The following is a 20,170-nucleotide window of genomic DNA, read 5'->3' as shown; positions in this document are numbered from 1 at the left end:
CTAAGAAATGCAAGAGAAAAAAAAGAGAGGTTAAGGCAATTACAATATGTGATATTCTTGATTGCTTGTTCTCAACAAACATATGCAATTGAACAAGTTTAAGACATTCCAACTCGAGTTTAAGAAATCAATGCAAGAAAAAATGTTTAAAACTTTTTTCTAAAGCGTGATTAGTGAACTCTGTTTATTTGTGTTTCATTTTGTATGTTTTGTTTTCTGTCATTTTTCTCTACATTTCTCTATTTGGTCAATATACTTGCTAAGACATGGATAATTTAGGTCGAACTAGCAATAAGATATATAAAGAAAATACAAATTTTGATAGACAATCTTATCAAACTTGTATTTTTATATGCCTTAGAAAAACACAATACTTGGTGAAAACTTTGGCATACGGTAAAATCTTAGCATGCTTGTTTTATATTGATTGCATCCAGACCTATCATCTTCATAACACCTCGTCTTCTACTAGTGTGATATCTCATGTTGCATAGAGAAAGAAGTTCTTGACTATATATATTTATGTGGTAGGTTTCTTTCAAATGTATATATGACTTTTATTACATAATAGCATTTTCCCACCTTTGGTGTGAGACTTTGTTTGGCCTAATAAGGAACATTGTTTGTCTAAGTGGCCTTATAATCTCATGAGACACAATGAATATTATATATCTGCATAAAGGGTTAATTTGATATCTTACATTAGAAAAGTTCCTAACACTTAACATGTTGTAGATTCCTTTTAACTATGTAAACACCTTTGAAAACCAAGTGTCCATTGGGTCCAAAATGAACAATATCGACTTGGGAGGGAGTATGTTATGTCGTTACAACATGGGTTGAGTGCTGTAAATTTTGGATGCAGTGTTGAGCTTGAATTGGGAATTTCAAGCTCCATCCTCCATTAGAACCATTGAGGAAGTTAAAGTCATTTGACTAAAATTTTACATCATTTAGTTAAAAAAAAATTCATAATCTAAATTTTTGTTCCAATAGTAATTCTAAACCGTTATCACCAAAGCTTTAACATTGATATTACTATGGTGAAAATTTGAGTAAAAAAGCTTTAGCTTATGCTCAATGAGTATCCATGATTCAATTTGTACATTCTTTTAATTTCCAATTTATTTTTACTAGTAATGTAAGCATGTATAACCTGCCAATGTTTCTTTCAGTTGATGTAATAATCACTTAAATAATCTCATTCATCCTTCTAAACCAGAGAAATAAGAATTTTGATGATTAGGTTAATGGTTCGAAGTTGTAACGACTTGAAGGATATCGAGGCACATCGATCTCAATGTTTCAGATTTGTTTTCTAATCCATTTTTTGAGATTAGAATATATGAGAAAGGGAAAATAATATTTTTTTTTTCATTTGTTATTGATTAGCTTGTTAGGGTGAGTTTGTTTAAGAAAATTTGAGGAAAAACATAAGAGAAAGAAAAATAGAGAAAAAAAAACAAAAGGAAAGAAAAAAAAGATTTACAATCAATAAATTATTTTTATATACTCATTTTACTTATTTAAACTTTTCTATATAAAGATGAAATAATTTTAAAATATAAATGTTTTTAATTAATTTTAATTATATTCTATTTTCTTTCTTATTTATATAGTAAAATTAAATGTGAGAAAAACATTTTTTTTTAGTATTTTTTTTCCTTACAAACTAGGAATCAACACATAACATACAAATTTTGTTTCTCAATGCAACAATCAATTAGAATAAAAAAAAATGGTTGGAGCAAATATGATGGTCCTTATAACTAGAAGTTCTTTGAAACAATGGTTTAGGATGAAATTCTAATTTAGTTTATATTACATATTTAATTCAAAAATTGTTTTGGGTAAGTTCTAACATTGTTTATCTTTGATTCTAAAAAGGATTTTTGAAATGTTTAAAATTTGTGAAACTTTTCATAATTAAATACTAGAGTTTTAGAAGTATAGAGATATATTTTTTAGTAACTTTAAGATAATCTATCATCAAAATTTCACTATCTATTTTTTTAGAACTTTTCAAGATTTATATTGAAAGTAGATTTGATTTCAACACAAGTAAGAGACTTCATCGCAAAACTTCAATAAAGGTTTCAAGAAAAGGAATATAAGATATTAAAGAGTAGGTACATCCGATCATATAAAATTGTGTTTTTATTTATTTATTTATTTATTTTATAATTAGTGGACTATTCGCAATCAAGATATACAATGGGGGACAATCACCTAACAACCTATCCATTTATGCCTCTAATGTTCTCTCAATAGCTTAATATTTCACTAATTATAAGAAAAGAGTACACAACTTTACCTGACCAGATGTACTTACTTCCTAAGGTTTTATATCATTGGTAGTTGCACTTCTATAACGTAAAACTTTACCATATCATTATACATCATACTTATAGTATTTTATATTGTAATATTAATGTATTTTTATAGTAATTGTAATATGATAAGCCAATATATCAACAAAATCCTGATATTAATAGTTGAAGATTATTTTTCATATTTTTGCCTCTGCTTTTGTTATTGGGCATTTGGAGGACTTCGACTTTTTTTTTTTTGCCCTTTGGGTTTGATATGAATATGAAAAAGTAAAAGGTGGGATTCTAATTTTCATTTTATTGCATATTTAGGTTGTGAAATAAAAAGTTTAATATAATGATATGGATTTTCTAGATACTAAATACTATTTTACATCTTCTATTTGTTTAATGAAATTGAAAATTTGAAACAAATTTTTTGGCCCAACTATCCAAATCAATCCCTTGTGAATAATTTTTTATTTTATTTTATCCAATTTCATAAACTCAACTCTAAAGTTATGTGAGGTTGCCTAAAGAAAAAATCACTTCAAGAAAAATGATTTTTTCAATTTGATTTATAATATAAAAAAAAAATATAATTAAAATTAATTAAAAACTTATATATTTTTAAATTATTTAGTTTTTATATAAAAGAATATTCAATAAGTAAAATGAATTGAAATAAACATATAAAAATAATTTATTAACTTTAAATATATATATATATATATATATATATATATATATATATTTAATTTAGTCAATTTTGAATCTAAAAATATTAAATTTGTTATATTTTGTGTCAAACAAGTTGCAATTTAAAATTTTGTTATTTATTAATATAAAATAGAGAAAGTAATAAAAAATAGAATTAATTGATTAAAAAGATGAAATAATCCTCATATTTGTAATTTTAATCTCTTTTATGTTTTTTCTTAAAAAATAACTTATTTTTGACATGAATTTCTTTAATGATTTTAAATATTTACACGTAGGTTTTAAAAGAAAGAGTTAATTTTAAAAGAAAAAAATAAGGACATTTTAATCAAAATGTAACAAAAAAAAGGGTTAGATTTTTAAAATTGGTTTTCAATTACCCTTTTAATCAAAATGGCTAAAAATGACCTCAAGGTCATAAAAATAAAACAATAAAAATATTTTGAGAAATTAAAATATTAAATTCATAAAAATATATTGAGAAAATACAATTGGCTCTCCTTGGCGGCCATGACCGTGGTTCAAAAACACATTCTCTACGCTTCCATTTTCTCCGTCCAAAACCTCCAAGCCCTAGGTCTCATCTCCATGTACTGTGAGCAAAGCCTATCCTGAGATCCAACGTCTTCTTCTTTAGCTGCTCCTGTCTGAATTCTCTGCAAATCCATGACAGACGAAGGCATATTTGCAGTTTGGTAGATAAATCCGCAGCAGCAGCTTTTTGACCCTGGGTTGTGGTGGTGGGGGTCGCAATGGCGAACTCGACGTTGCCTCCGGTGGCTACAGGTCCCGTTGTCTCAAATCTCTGTTCTGTTTTTATTTGACCTTTGTTTGGTAGCTGAGACAAGGAAATGAAAGAAAATAGGAAACTTTGAATCTTTTGATTCCTGTATATTCTCAGAAAAGAAAATTCACCTAAAGTATGTGGAGGTTTTTGTTAGTCAGGCTTAAAGAGGAAAAAAAAAAAATCTAAAATATTGTTATTATTATTATTTTCTTTCTGACGTTTTCCGATGAATTTATCCTAAATTTCATGCAAAAAATTTCCTCTGAATTAAACTGTGTAATTACATTTCAGCAACCACATAACTTCATGATTGCCATGGATAATGTGCACTAAAGGTGTTCGTGCAAATGATGCTATTAGCAGTAAAACAACATTATCGGATCAAACCAAGGAAAATAGTCAAAGATTCCAACATGTATAATCACAATTCCAGTGCTTCTCTAAAAGCTAGTTTTTTCTTATAAGGAAATAAGCAAATTTATCATGTGTTCTTTTGAACATTTAGATATGATCATATATTTATGTTTGAGTTTTGACTGATGTGAATGTATATTCAAGGTGTTGAAACTTATTATGAATTTCCGTTGTCCTTCTCTTGTACTCAAAATTTCTCTTATCCTTGATGGAGTTCATTGGTAAAATTCACTGGTATGTTCCATCAGTTTGTTTTTTGAACTCTTTAGCTTCTAAGTCTAGCATAATTTGATTCCCTAGTTCTTTGGGCTAATGCAAACTTTTGATGAGATGGTGATGGAAGTTGGGTCTGATCTGGGGACGCTGGCAATACACAACTCATCTTTGGGTAGTTCGTTTGAAGGTGCAGTGGGAGGTGAAAGGCTATGAAGTCTTTTGTGATGATGGAGGATCGACAATGTTTTCCAGGGATGAGGTTTTATAGGTTTGCACTTAAAGGAGTGGGCAGGAGGTCCAGTTACTTTGGGAGACCTAGTATGTTAGAACATTTATATATCTGATGCCCAAATTTACAATTTGCAGTTGCCCTGCCTTGTTCTTGTAACAATATTGAATGACTAATATGCCCATTTATGCCTTCTCAGTCCATATCAAATGTCTTGATGAATATTAACTAATTTTGCATGCATAGTCTATGTAAACTAACTTCTCTGTGTATGAACACCTTCTATAGTGAGCTATTTTTGGAGAATGTTATGGAAGTTGCTGAATGACAAACTTTATTTTTCTATATCATTCCATCTACAAACAGATGTTGTCAATAGCAGCCTTGTTGATCTTTTAAAGGGCTTAGTGGGATGATCATGTTGGCAATTGGGACTAATTCCTTCCCATGGCAGAATTTTCTTATAACAGTTCCATAAATCGGACCATGGAATAAAGTCCATTTGAAATTGTTGCTGGTTTGCAGCCTCAAAAGCCCATTGATTTGATTTGTTTACCTTCAAGTGCAAGATCAATTGTTGAGGCAAAAGCTTTTGCTAGTGACATGAGGGAGGTTCAGGATGAAATACGAAGGAATGTTGCACTTAGTAATGAAAAATACAAGAATCACGTTGATCTTAGGGGATGGTTTATCGAATATAAGGAAGGGAATATGGTGATTATTTGTGTAAGACCCAAGCTTTTTCCTAAAGGCGCCTATAAGAAGCTACATTACACAAATGCTGGTCCATACAAGATTATGATAAAAAATCAGTTCTAATGCTTATGTTTTGAGTTGCTAGATGATATTGGTGTTAGTAATGTGTTTAATGTTGAGAATTTGACATGATCTAAAGTTCACTATATTGGTGATAGATGTGCTTAATGATCAAATTGCATCTACAAGAGGAGGCTATCAAAAGTATTTGGCCAAGTGGAAAATCGCCCTCTTTCTGATTTCAGTTGGATTATATCTGAAGAATTTTAGCAGATAAATCATAACCTTTATGCGAAGTATCAGTCACTTTACTTGATAGAGTCAAGTTTTTCCAAGTCAAGGAGAGATGATGGGGAACGACTTTGGAAATATCCTTTGAAGACTTACAAGAGAATGACTGGTTCCAATGGCCAAATGTTATTTTGGGATACTAATGATGATTTAAATTCAGCTTGGGACTTACTATAGTCAGATAATTAAATTTTTATTTCAGTTTGTCAAGTTTTTATTTTGGTTAGTGGTTGACTTTTTGTCAAGTTTCTATTTCTTTTAGATTTCTTATTATATTAGAAAGTTTTGTAATTCTTTTAGTTTCTAAATAGCAGTCCTATATCTTTTTCTATTGTTATAGGGAAAGATACAGCATTAGGAAAGGCTCATAAGAGCCCATAAATACCTATTTAGTTTTTCAATTGAGGAAGAAAATTTTAATAAAATTTTCAGCATCCATTATGCTTCATTTGACAATGAGATTGTCTTCTTCCTAAGTTGATTGCCTAAGAACCTTGGTGTGATTGCTAAGGAATTTTTTTTAGTCATTTTTTATTTTCTTCACCTTGTTCTATAAAACAAGAAAATCATATATTGCTGGAAATTTTAAGATCCTACATCAATTAAAAGGAAACATAATTAGGAAGCCAAAAGGGAAAAGTAGAATCACAAAGCAAAATAATTATGTCATTTTTCCATAAGTAGGAAATACAATAGGAGAAAAATGATTTATTGTTTCAACAACACCCCTCAAGTTGGAGCATAAACATTTTTCAATGCCCATCTTGGAGCAAAGTTGCAGGGACATGCCCTTGGGCACATCAAATAGTCTTCGATTTAATATTCTAATTTAATATAGAGATTGATAACTTATTCTTCTATTACTACTGTAAACATAGAAAATGGTGGACCCAAATCATATCAAGAGGCTATTCACAAATTTTGTGTCTCGCGAAATTAAAGAATGAAATTCTGATAAAATGTAGCTAACTGTGGAAAAATCAAGATCTTCAATTTAAATTAATCAGGTTCAATTCACCAAATCAAGTAAGAAAGATTAGATAAAAGTCAAAGTTTGTTTGAATTCTATTAATTTCCTTTTTTTTTTCTCTCATGTTCCTTATTCTTTGGCTAGAATTGTTTTGTACGGTTGTTTTTCTCTTATCTTATATGTGCTATGTATCTCTATATTAGGGTCTCCTTCTTGGATGCTCTTTGAGGGTGAATCTCAATGATGGACTGCACTAAGAGTTGGGGGGTTGAATAGGTGTTGTTTTTAAACAAATTCAACAAGGTTCCCAACATTTATTATCTTTGAACACTTTTCAACAATGAATAAAAATCACAAGCAAGAATAAATGCATCAATACTTTTCCAACAATTTATAAATGCAAGTCTCATGCAAATGCTTCAACACTCCCCAACACAAATTTAGAAGAACAAATTCCTCCTTAATACATTTCCAACTACTTCTTGATATTTTTATCAAATTGAACAAAAAATTATCAAGAATATCTAATAGATAATCACACTTTTTTCAGCTCATTTTTCTTTCATTTAACTTATATGCTCAAGTAACAAATGATATCAAAAATTGAAAATAAATCAAAGAGTAGAATGAAAGAAAGAGACAATGACACTAGATTTTAATGTGGAAAATCTCCGAAGAGATAAAAAACCACGAACCTAGAATCAATCGAAAATGTTCACTATGCAGAACAAAAACTGAATACAAGGTTTAACTTAGCTCAAGTCCACTAGTCCTTCCCGGACCACTTGACTAGCACCTTTCCAGTTTTAGTTGCGCACCTTCTTCTTTCGAAGCACACTTAGAGTCCTCACTAGGATTGATCTCCACCTCTTCTTGAATTTGTACAAGAAGAAAATGGGTTTTCACCTAAACCCAATCAATTGAGAAAATGAGAGATGAATGAATATGAAGAATCAACCCATTTTTAAAAAGATCCAATGAAAATCCATTTGGAAATCAAAGTTAAAGGGGATTTTCTTGACAGTCAAACACCCTTAATTTGGTAAGAGAAGAGAGCTCAAGAGGGTAAGAAAAAAATGGTTGTTGGTGTCTCTTATAAAAAACGTGAAGCAATTTTAGGTTTTAAAATGAAAGAAACCCTTGATCCAATAGTTTGGAAAACCATGGACAAAAATGTCGGGATTTATTGACGAAATATTTCCGATAAATTGTGCTTTGGTAAGCCTCAACTCCATTTCAACCATGGATATCTTCAATGAGAGATATTTCCTATTTTATCCCCATTTTTCGTTGATTTTCCAGCAAATTTCCAATATTGCACCGATATTTTAGAAATATTGACAATTTTTTCAGCATTGTATTATTATTAGTTTCTCTAAAAAATATGTAGTATAGGGGTCCATTTTCAACTTGGTGTTGTAAACTTATCAAGACACTTAGATATTAAGAGTGTGTTTGGTAATGATTATAGAAAACATTTCTAGTCATTTTAATGCTTAAAAGATAAAAATTTTCAAGTGTTAGAAAGATTAGGAGTGTTTCCTAGAATCACTACCAAACAGACTCTAAATGTGACTTTTTTGCTTGTTGTTTGCCGATGTGGGATTGTCTAAATAGAAAAAAAAGGCCTAAACTTGCAATAGGAGGATTTGAACTTGTGTCTTGGGAGAATAAAAAAGAAGTAGCCTCTGCCAAGTGTCGCCTCGACCACATGTGGTTTGCTAATATAAATACACATAAGATTTTATATGTATACATATTTACTAATCTTTTATATATTATAAATTAATTAAAATAAAATTATTATACTTAAGTTAATTTTACTTATTGCATTTTATATAATTATTAAATACAAGACAAATGTAAAGTTAATTTTATATTATTATGTATTTTATATAGCAATTAAGTACAAGACAAATATAAAATTATAAATAAAATTTTCAACATTTTTAAATAAAAAAAATACTAAATACATGCTCATTTTAATATTAATGCATTTTCAAATTCAATATATTATTATCTAATACTATTAATTTATCATAAAATATCAGTTTCTTCCTTAAAACAACTTCAATGTATATATTATTGTTTTTTTATTTATTTATCATTTTTTAAAGTTTTGATTAATTTTTGTGTACTGATATTTTTTGTCAAAATATCCATTGATTTTTCCCATATATCTCAATATATCCATAAAATTCAACTATCAATATATTCGTAAAAATCGATATTTTCATCATTGAGGAAAACATTAAGAAAAAAACAGCCTAGATTGATTTGATACAAATTTGGATCAATCCTGGATCAAGGGATTTGAACACTTAGACAAAAAAAATGTTGTCCTGGCCTCCTCAACTTTTTTTAGAAATAAATAATTCAAGGAGAAAATAATTTGTAAAACTTGGTTGATTCCATTTCATCTATCTGCAACTTCAACTACATACCTTGGTCTCTTAGCAAATTCAACATCTTGATCTTCATCAGGCAAGTGTCTTCGAGGAAAGATTTGGAAAAACCGAGTTAGGAGGCACTTAGGAATTTTTGTTTAGAATTGCCAACCTAGCTAAACACTCACACTCTTCTAAAATTTTGTGGCCTATTCTTGCCATTTTTTCTTGGCTTTCTGTCGATACCTCTTTTTTCCTCATAGATTTATCCCACCATATTGGAAATATAATAAAATACCCCTTCTAAAACTCATTCAAACCAGATTTTTGCCACCAATTTTGATACTACCATAATACTACTACTCAGATTATGGCTGAAAAATTGAATGAAAGGAATTTTCTGGAATGGTCACTATCAGTCAAGTTATTTCTTAAGAGTCAAAAGAATATGGGATACTTGTTAGGAACCATCAAGGACATCGACATCTCTGGTCCTTACGAGAACTAGGAATTTGAAAACACCTTGATCATATCTTTGCTTCTCAATTCCAAAAGGCCAGAAATTGGATAACCATACTTGTACCTGTCCACTACTAAAGAGATTGGGGATGCCATGGTCAAGACTGACACAAAGAAAGGGAATGCTTCACAAATTTTTGAATTGAAAAAAGCAATTGATAACATCAAACTAGGGACTCTCTATCACTGCCTACTACAATACATTGTAGGTGTTATGACAAGAGTTAGATCTTCATCAGCATTGGAAGTGGGAGTCTGCAGTAGATGCAACCAATCTTGCTGAGATTCTTGAGCAAGAAAGAGTCTATGAATTCCTGGTTGGACTCAAACCTGGATTAATGAGGTAAGAAACAGTTTACTTAGGAAAAAACTTGTTCTTGATCTCCATGGAACTTTTTTCGTTATTTTTGGTGAAGGGAGTAGGAAAATTGTCATGATGAGAAAGGCCTCACAAGAGAGTTATCTCTCAACACAACCTGTGAGAATTATGGTGGATTTAAGAAGGGAGAGAAAAAGATACTGCTAGTATGACTACTGCAACAGACCAAAACATATATGGGAGACATGCTGCAAGTTCAGAATGATGGAAGGGTCCAGTTCGGGTGGAAAGGAGCCAAAAGTACAAAAACAATAAAGCTTTCCAACAGGGGCTGTAGATCCTGATAAGAATAACCATGAAATGCATGTTGCAATAGAAAGTCAACCAAAGACAACCGAAAATCCTTTGCCATTCACCAAAGAATGGCTGAAACATCTGTATAGGATAATAAGTCTATCCCAATTCTCTCAAAACCCATCCCCCATCTTGTTCGTTAGCCCAAAAAGGTAATATTCTAAGTGCTTTAAGTGTCCTATCTCCTATTCAAGTACCCTGGATCATTGATTTAGGAGCATTCAACCATATGACCCATATGTCCAATTGGTTTTCTTCCTACCCCTTATTCAGGAAATTTAAAAATTAAGGTTGTTGATGGATCTTTGTCACTTGTTGCAAGGAAAGGCTCAATAGTTATCTAAGAAAATCTTGCATTAAATTCAGTGCTTCATGTGCCAAAACCTTCCCATAATCTCTTATTTGTTAGTAGACTTACAAAAGACTAAACTACATTGCTAAAATTTTTCATTCTCATTGTGAATTTTAGGACCAATATTTAAGGAGGACCAATATTCATAGATCATACATAGGTTTGTTCGGTTTACCTTTTGAAAGCAAAATCATGAGCAAATAGAGTTTTTAAAAAATTCCTCAAAATGATGATGACTCAATTCTACAGACAAATACAAGTCCTTAAGAGTTTGGATTGATAATGGAAGACTTGAAACTTTCTATTGGAACAAGGAATTGTTCATCAATCTTCTTGCTTTGTCACATCTCAATAAAATGATATTGGTAAGAGCAAAAATAGCCACCTATTAGAAGTAGCTAAGGCAATCATGTTCACTATGGGAATTCCAAAAAAATTGGGGGAGGGTGTTTTTAAAGCCTCTTATTTGATCAACTAAATGCCCACAATGGTCCTTAAGTTTGAAACTCTTAATAGCCTCTCAAAACTCTATCCTCAACATGGGAGAACAAATTGAGCAAGCTGTGTGGCTCCACTTTCCAACGTCTAATAACGAGGCAGAATATGAAGCAATCCTAATTGGACTTAATTTGGCATTGACTCTCACCACCACAAAAGTAGAAGTCAGAAGCGATTCGCAACTAGTGGTTGATCAGATATGAAGCAAGAGACGAGTGCATCACTCGTTATCTTTCCCTAATGGACGCTTGATCAGACAAGCTGGAAGGATGGTCGATCCAGCATGTATCCTGAGAGGAAAACAAGCTAGCGGACGCTCTAGTTGGTGTCACTGCTGCCCTTCCAATACAAGAAACCACGATGTTGCCAATCTATCTCCAAGCCACTCTCTCCATTTCTCATGAATGAGTAAAAGATATTATCCAAATGGATCTGGGGTGGATGGAAGACATTGTGAAATATCTACACACAAGAGTTGTCCTTAAGGATGGGAAGGAAACTCATAAATTTCGGGTGCAAGCTACATGATATACTTAGATAAACGAATAACTGTACATTCGATCATTCGGGGGACCTTATCTCGGACGCTTGAACAATACGGAGGTGCAATATGTTCTAGCAGAATTACACGAAGGTATATGTGGAAATCACCCGGGTGAATGAACTCTGGCACATCGAGCCTATTCCCAAGGTTACTATTGACTTACCATGAAAAAGGATGTGGAAAGCTACATTAAGAAGTGTGACCAATGTCAAAGATATGCTCCTATACCTCGAATACCCTCTGAGTGCCTTAATTCGGGTACAAGCCCTTGGCCGTTTCCACAAATGGGAACAGATATAGTCGGTCCACTCTTGACTGGCGTAGCACAAAAAAATTGCTGCTTGTAGTGACGGATTATTTCAACAAGTGGGTAGAAGTCGAAGCCTATACTAACATCAAGGACAAAGATGTTTATAAATTTGTTTGGAAGAATATCGTGTGCCAATTTGGAATTCCTCAAGCGATTGTCACAGACAACAGGCTACAATTCAATAGTAATGTTTTCCGGACGTTTTGTTTAGAACCAAAGATAAAAAATCTTTATTCAACTCATAGATATCCCCAAAGTAATGGACATGCAGAGGCAACCAATAGGACACTACTAAATTCCAAGCTAAAGAAAAGACTCGCCAGCAGGAAGCGTAGAAAGGTGTGGAAGGCAGCCCCTTTGTGTCTTTTTTGGGCGGTTTGGAAGGAAAGAAATAGGATTGCTTTTGATAATGAGGAATTTTCAATTCATAGGTTGAAAAATTCTTTTGTTTGTTATCTTTGGTCGTGGACTAAGTCGGTTGTAAATGAAGGTCCTCTTCCTTTACTCAGTTTTTTTGATTGGCTAGGTGCTAGTTGAGGGATGGTTTTGTATCTTCTCTTCTTTTGTTTGTGCCTTAAGGTGTCTCTTGTATACCCCCTGTATGCTTTTGGGTCAGCCTCAAGGTGCCCTTTTCTAATATATTTCTGTGTTTGCCTATCAAAAAAAAATAAAAAAAAAAATAAAATTCCAAGATAAAGAAAAGACTTGAAAGGGAAAAAGGAAAATGGGTAGACGAGCTAATAGGTGTTTTGTGGGCTTATCGAATCACCAGCAGGAAACCCACAGGGGCCAACCCATTCGCCCTAGCATACGGGATGGAAGCAATTATTCTGACTGAAGTTGGAATGCCCAGAGCAAGAACAGCTGTGTGGGAGGCAGAGAACGACAATAGTGATTTGGAAAGACATTTGGATTGGGCAGATGGAGAACGGGAAGTAGCCGCAATCTGAATAGCATCGTATTACTAGAGGTCCATCGCTTACCATAATAAGATAGCACGACAACGAGTATTTCGTCTAGGAGATTTGGTATTGAGACGGGTTTTTAAGAATACAACATAAATAGGAGTCAACAAGCTCCAGACTAATTAGGAAGGCCCGTCTATTGTAGCCAAGGTGGGAGATTCCGGGGCATATCATCTACAAACTATGGACGAAACACCATTATTACGACCATGGAATTTAGCAAATCTGAAGAAATATTATCAATAAAGCATGATGTTTTGAAAATACCACATCTTCAAATTCGGCTAAAAGTCGAAGCATAGCCCTTCATTAAACAAGTGTAAGCCAAGTGACAACTCTAAATGACAAAGCCTAAACAACACAAGCCATAAAGCCAAACGACATGATCTATAAAGCTAAAATAGCTTAAAGTCAAGAAGCCAAATGGCATAAAATACCAAGCGGTATAAACCATAGAAAAAAAAAAACACATTGGACTAACGCTAGGGGGCATGTACCTCTAAGTGTCCCAAGCAAAATAACAAAAGGCTAAGTCAGCTAAAAGTATTAAAGGGCCTAAACAACCACAACTGTCTTACAATGTCAGCTAAAAAGTATTAAAAGGCCTAAACGACTACAATTGCCTTACAAAGCAAAGCAAAAGGCCTAGACAACTGGAATTGTCACTAAAAGTAGAAAGAATCTAGCCAACATGGGCATAAGCTGTATATAATCTACTTAGCTGCGTTATTTGATTGAGCCTCAACGCTTTTGCCTTGAGCACCTTGCTCACCTACCACTTGAACATCTCGACTTCGTCATCAGATAGAATGCTAGGGATATCATTAATAATCCCATGCTTTCTCATGCAGCATCTATACTCGTAGAAAAACATGTCATCCACTTGCTTTTGGTAAGCCACCTCAAACTCTTTCTTTTCCTTGACAAAGTCGGCCCGCATTTGTTCGAGCTCAAGCCTTAGTCGGGTGCTCTTTTCTTCTGCTTAGGCCTTAGCGGATCCCAAAGAGGCGTTGTCCAACTTCAAACTTCGAACCTCCGTTTGAAATGCCTCATTCTCCAATTTCGCTTTTCGAAGCAAACCGACTTCCTCTTTAGCATCCTTTTAGGCCGTAGCTACAATAGCCTTGGTAGCTTCTCGTTCGATGCGTAGCTCTTGCTGTTCGTCCATGGTATGAGTCGCGCATGCCCTGATCTTTTTTGCTGCCTCTAATCTTTGGAATAGATGGTCGTGCTATTGCATCAAATTTTGGACCCTAGCTACAATCTAAGAATATATACTTATGTTAGGAAGGACACGAGAGTTAAGAAATAAAAGGAAAAGAAAAGGAAAGACGCATCTTACCACTTCAGTCGTCTGTGTAGCAGAATACCCCCTCATGGACATGATTGCCTCTATAGTGTTGTTTGGAGTTCCAAAAGGAATTCGAGTGGTGAAACTTTGTTTGGGGTCACTGTCAACTTCGACTATAATCCGCTATGTAGCTAGGAAGAGGTCATTCATATTGGTCACAAGAGGTTCCATATCTGTGAAAGTAGGAAAGCGTTTCAATAATTCATCTAGCTCTTCTTGGCTAGGTACGTCTATTGTCGTAGTGGGGTGTGGTTGCAGGTTTGGGATTGATCCACTTGGAATTACCACATGCTCTCCTATAAAATGAAAGGGGATTGTCTCAACATTAGACTGTTTGACGACTAGCATAAACAGAGGTGCAATAGTTGTAGGAGTAACAACAGACTTTGAGGCCAAACCTCTCAACACTCATTTTCCCCTTCTTGGTTGGAGGAATGATAGCCTCAAGAGTTTCAAACAACCTTTTTTTGCTGCCTTTTGCGAAAACCAACCCGTAAGTTGGCAGTCATGTCTTTTTTTTTTTTTTTTTTAGTGACGATAGGCAGAATAATATGGTTAGGAGCTTTGCTATGCTTAATGTCGTTTGCCTCGGTAGCCTTGTTAGAAACAACCACTTGAGCTTGGGTTCATCTCTTCTTGGCTAGATGGGGCATAGGACTTTTCTTGGTTGGACGGGGCGTAGGGTACTTCTCAGTTGGACGGGGCACAGGGCTCGTCCTAGTTGGATAGGGTGTGGGGCTCGAAATCGAACGAGAGGCAGAAGTTGGGGCCTAGTGCAAAGTGCCCTCTTGGCGCTTCTTTTCACATGGGTCTAGACAGGCTTGTCTTGCCTCAGCATCAGTAAGCCGGACAACCATGTAGAATGGCAAATCCTTTAGTACAAAATGCTCGCTTAGAATTAAGGTAGGAGGAGCGAGTTTGGGAAACACTGGAATCACGAACGGGCAAGGGTGCTCCAACAAACTCTTTAAGGTCTTCCTTGTTAGCAACATGAAGAATTTCGGTTCATTTGGGTCAATCTCGAATAATTTGTTGAGACGGGTCCATGCAAATTTCTCCACCCACTCAACCAAGTGACCACACTTCTCCTTACTTGTACAAAAAAATATTAATTATCCGTTCAAAGAAACCGTTCAAAGCAATAGTAACAAGCAAGCTATGTAGAAGGAAATTATACTTGGTAAATCAAGAGAGCGATTCAGCTTGAACAGTTGATTTGAACCCTTTATTGAACCACTCTAAGGACTGGATACCAAGACGTGCCCTTTAGTTCATCCTTTATTTGAGTCAAGAAGGTCGATTATGAACTGAAAGGAAGGAATATGAGCTGATAAGCTAAACCTCTCTTTAAGGCTCATCTTGATGGTATACACAAAGAGAATCTCCAGGAGAGAGAGATCCAATTGATACAGTACATCCAAAATGCTGCATCCCATTAAGATCCAGATGACGTTTAGGTGAATGTAAGCGGGTGGAATTTCGGAGAAGTGTAGAAACTGTTTGAGAAGAGATAGGATTGGGAAACGGAGTCCTGCTACAAATTGTTCCTTCGTGAAATAAATTAATCTTGTGGAAGCCCATCTATTGACAAAGCCTCTCTGTTTGATAGTTGGATGGTGATAGAGTTAGGGATGTGAAAATGAGCCCAAAACTCTTGTTCAGATAGTTCGTCCACAAGGCGATCCATTTTGGAGCGCTCGAATCTAGAAGCCTTCGTTCCACCTCGCTGTGACCTATCGCTTGTAGAAGCGACCCCTCGTTTGTCTATGATGGTGGACTAAACAAAGGCTATATAGACACTTGTGTGGGAGAAACGCAAACTAGTTAATACGATGACACCCTAACCAACCAAGCTAATAAAGAGGTTTCGTCTCCCCAAAATGGAATATAAGACCAACCCAGACGGGCCAAAGCTAACCTTGAAACTTGTTAGACAAGCTATCTAGAACTGTCCAAACATCGCAGAGAAAATGCTCTTCATTGAAAGCTTAGGGAATGATTTTGACACCATAAATCTAAACAAACCCACAACAATAACCAAGCACATTTAAAATCAAACATAGAAAATGCAATCCCCAAAGGCAAAGCAACCTAAAAAATGGCAACACCGATCGGAATTCCTAATGCAGCACTACAACAAAGATGATGAGACAAAAAGAGGGACTAACCTAGAAGGGAACTGTTAGAGACGATGCTCGAGAACAATGGCAATGGCAATATCATCAGCGACAGCAATGGAGCACAAAGAAAGCATGAAAAATGAACAACCCTTGAAGTAAGAATGAGAGAAGAAACCCAAAAAGCCTCTCTATATAAGGGATAGGCACGTGCATCAAGGCGTTTGAAGGGACACGCTGCTTGACAAGTCGCCCTAATGATGTGACCTCTCGCGACACGTACAGTGGACGCATGTCCCCTTGGCACCAAAAATTCAAACTGCAATGACAACAAAATTCTTCCACTTGGCAATCTGGAACCTAGTTAAACTAGGCTACAAGAATTAGGGGGCATTGTGGGATGCTCGCCTCCGTCTAGCATGACTCTTGTTCTACGCTTGCCGTGTATCATCATCCATTCGCCGAATATCCTTGTCCGTCCATCTCAAAATGTAGACGAATAAAAACTGTTTGGGCACTATTCATTCCTGCCTGTCAAGCATTAAATACGAAAGACATTAAATGCATTGAATGTCGCAACTGTTACTAACCATACACACCAGACTTCAAGGCTTAAAAGCCGTTACGAGCTGACTAATCATTGGCGTTAAAGACAATAAAAGCGTAATCAAAGGGACAATTAAAGCATAGAGAGAACGTTACTTGTGTGGCAAGGATAAATAGCCATCAACCACCATAAGGAAGATACGTGACCAATTCCCAGTGTTCTCTTGCTTAACTCTTCCTCGCCTAACTTAAGCTTCGGAGGGGTGTGCCTGGAAAAATCATCCAGACACTCCTTGTTGTAGGTGAATTCGCAGTCTACATCAAGAGGAGACTAGCCGGATACATACATTGTTGGCCATGCACCAATAGATAGGTCACCTATTGTATTTAGTTTCCTTATGAGGCTAAAGGGCTCTCTTATTTGTTTGTAAACTTCATAGAAAAAATATACATTGTTATTCTCTCTTTTCAATTCCTTTTTCTGTAAGGGTGTTATTTTTGGAACTTTTATATATTGGATTTAGGCTGGATGAACATTTTGCCACTCGAAAATTCTTCTCTCCATTTACGAATTATTTCAAGATCATTGGTGAGAGGATGATAGGCCTTGAGTTCCTTCCAAAGTCCTTCTAAGATCCAATCGTCTCATAATGTTCGATCAAAGATTTATCACCATGTTGGTAAGAGAAGATACCACTTTTGAAAATGTTTAGAAGCAATAAATTTTGGAAATGTTCTGAGCCTGAAATTACCACTTTTGAAATGCATTCCAAGTTTGCTTTGTTGTGTCGAAGGATATAATGATAGAGGCTGTTTGAGACTCCATACTATTCCAAAGCCAAGTCATCACTTGTGGTGTCTTCTTTTCACCAAAAAGTAAGCTTATTTGGATCTTTAGATGGAGGTAACACACTCAAATATTTATCTTTTACCTATGCTATTAAATAGATTTTAACAGCTTTTTACCATAAAGTATATAATTCCTATCATTATGCGTACTTGCTGTAATAGAAACACTGGCTCCAGGATGTAATATGCCATAGTTATCAAAGAAGGATGCCAGAAATAGAGAAGAAAGCACAAGGAATTTAGGAACTGAAGTTATGTGATTTGTCAAAGGTCAACATGTGCATCGAGAGATCAGGGCAGTGGCTTGGTATGGTGCTGAAAATGGCTCTAGGATTTAGGTTGGCTCTGGTACCATGTTGAAAGAAAGAATTGATTTTCATTCATAATACTGAACTATATACATAAATACTTAACATTTACTGTAATTCTCCTAATTCAGAAAAGAAAAATAAAATATTCTTGTAACCTAAAAGTAAACTATGGTTAGAAAGCCTAAAGGAAAAAGGAGAATCAGAAAAAAAAAGAAAAAAAAAAAGGGTTATTCCACTCTGAATGATAGAGATACAATAGGCAGAAAATAATTTCTGGTTTGAGCAATAAATTTTGTTTATAAGGATAATTTTGTTATAGAAAATTCATTTTAGGTAATATTTCATAATCCACAAGTAATAGTTTTCATTAAAAAACTAAAAATAATTTAAATTGAATAACTTATTAGCTTGATTAAAACCCATAAAAAGAGTTATTTGAGTGCTTGTTACAAAAATCCTTTAGTCAGGGTCTTTTCAGTGGACCTCACTATAAGCCTTCAGTGAGGGCCATTGGGTGATTGTTGCCTAAATCCTTTAAATGAGGGTTATTCACTAACCCCTAATATAACCTTTGGCAAGGTCCACCTCATGGTCTTTATTGATGCCCTCTTCAATGACACCCTAATGAGGGCCATAGTTGGCAATTGTTAATGTATGGCAAGACTTAGCTCTTTGGTGGTGATTGCTGGCCATCACAAAAGCACTAATTTCTTGTAGTGATTTAGCTTTCTAGGCAGACAGTATTGCAGAGGGTCTCAGTGCAATGAAATGTAAATTCAAAATCCTATTGCAGCATGAAAGTTAATTAGTTTATCTTGTACTTTTTACTTTCTATACTTGCCCCTTCTATGTGCTTTTTAACTGCTTCTGTTGTTCATGTGTATATTATGAATTTCTTTGTACCCTTTTCTTGGTATAAACTTCATAGTGTTTTCCTTTTGGTGATAGTAATTGAAACTTTAATTGATGTTTGACAGTTTGAGTGGCATGTGCTTTTGCTTCAGTTTGTGATTAAATGGACTATGGTTGAATTTTCATTTCTTGTTGCATGCTTGCACAATATGTACAGTATTTTCCTTGTAACATGTTTGGGATGAATCACTTGACTGCTCCTGGTACAGGATTGCTCAGGACCTTGCATTCAGTTTGATGACTTTAGTTGATAGTTTTGAACATGGCACACTGATGGGCCTCAAAATTGTTTCTAACAATTAGGTAATGGATACAAAGCTGTTAAAGTAACACTTATCTTTTGCAATGAGAATTTTACAATGATAAGTGTCTGGAGAGGGAAGCTGGGAGCTGAGTACTTTTTCTTTGTATTATATTTTAATTGGTCAGGATACCATTTTCTCTTTGTGTTCCGTAGACTTTTGCTTGCACTCATAATTTTCTATTGACTGATCTGCTCTTCTTGAATTCTTCCCCATTTGGAGTTGATTAAAGCCGCCAAATTTGAAATTTGTTCGACAGAATCTCGGTCCTAAAAGATGCTCAGCATAGTATCTATTTTGAAGTTGATGTGTTCAGAAACTTCAGGAAGTCCTAGCTCAGGGCAAAAATGCAAGACCTCTTGCTTTAGAATTTTTTGTTTCTTTGTCGGTGGGAGGAAAGATTTGGTATGCCTACTGTTAGAAAGTCAATTGTTGGATAGTTCAATGTTGACACTTTGAATTTCTAGTCGGCTTGATTTGTCAGTACCTTGCAGAACTCCTCTGGCAACTTGTACCTGGGTTCTTATCAACTTTAAGACTTGCAGATTGCATGTGGTTTGGCTTCTCTGTGATAGGTCTCTAGTTATTCTAATGATTAGATATTGTTTCCATGCTTGACGTGATGAATGGGATGAGTTTAGAGAATGAAGCATGAGTTGATGGTGATGGATGGAATGGTCAACAGAAAAAACGTATGCAGTACATAGAGTGTTAAATGGGCAGTTTGCACAGCCACTTTTTGATTAAACAGCTTCATTGGTGTCATCCTAACAAAGTCAAAAGAAAAATAGTACGAGGATCATTGGGGCAGCAACTTATAAAAGTCTGAAAGGGATGTCCCT

General features: G+C 34.5%; 1 long non-coding RNA gene across 1 annotated transcript; it reads left to right on the top strand.

Annotated features, from left to right (window-relative positions):
• Nucleotides 1-3,517: 3,517 nt before the first annotated feature.
• On the top strand, nt 3,518-19,533 carry LOC109121568 (uncharacterized). The gene is made up of 2 exons (XR_002028828.2): nt 3,518-3,815; nt 19,236-19,533. It is a non-coding gene; the product is annotated as an uncharacterized LOC109121568 (long non-coding RNA).
• The last annotated feature ends 637 nt before the right edge of the window (nt 19,534-20,170 follow it).

Source organism: Vitis vinifera, chromosome 18 (assembly GCF_030704535.1).
Source record: "Vitis vinifera cultivar Pinot Noir 40024 chromosome 18, ASM3070453v1".
Lineage (NCBI taxonomy): Eukaryota > Viridiplantae > Streptophyta > Magnoliopsida > Vitales > Vitaceae > Vitis > Vitis vinifera.
This window is presented reverse-complemented; position numbering and strand designations above follow the sequence as displayed.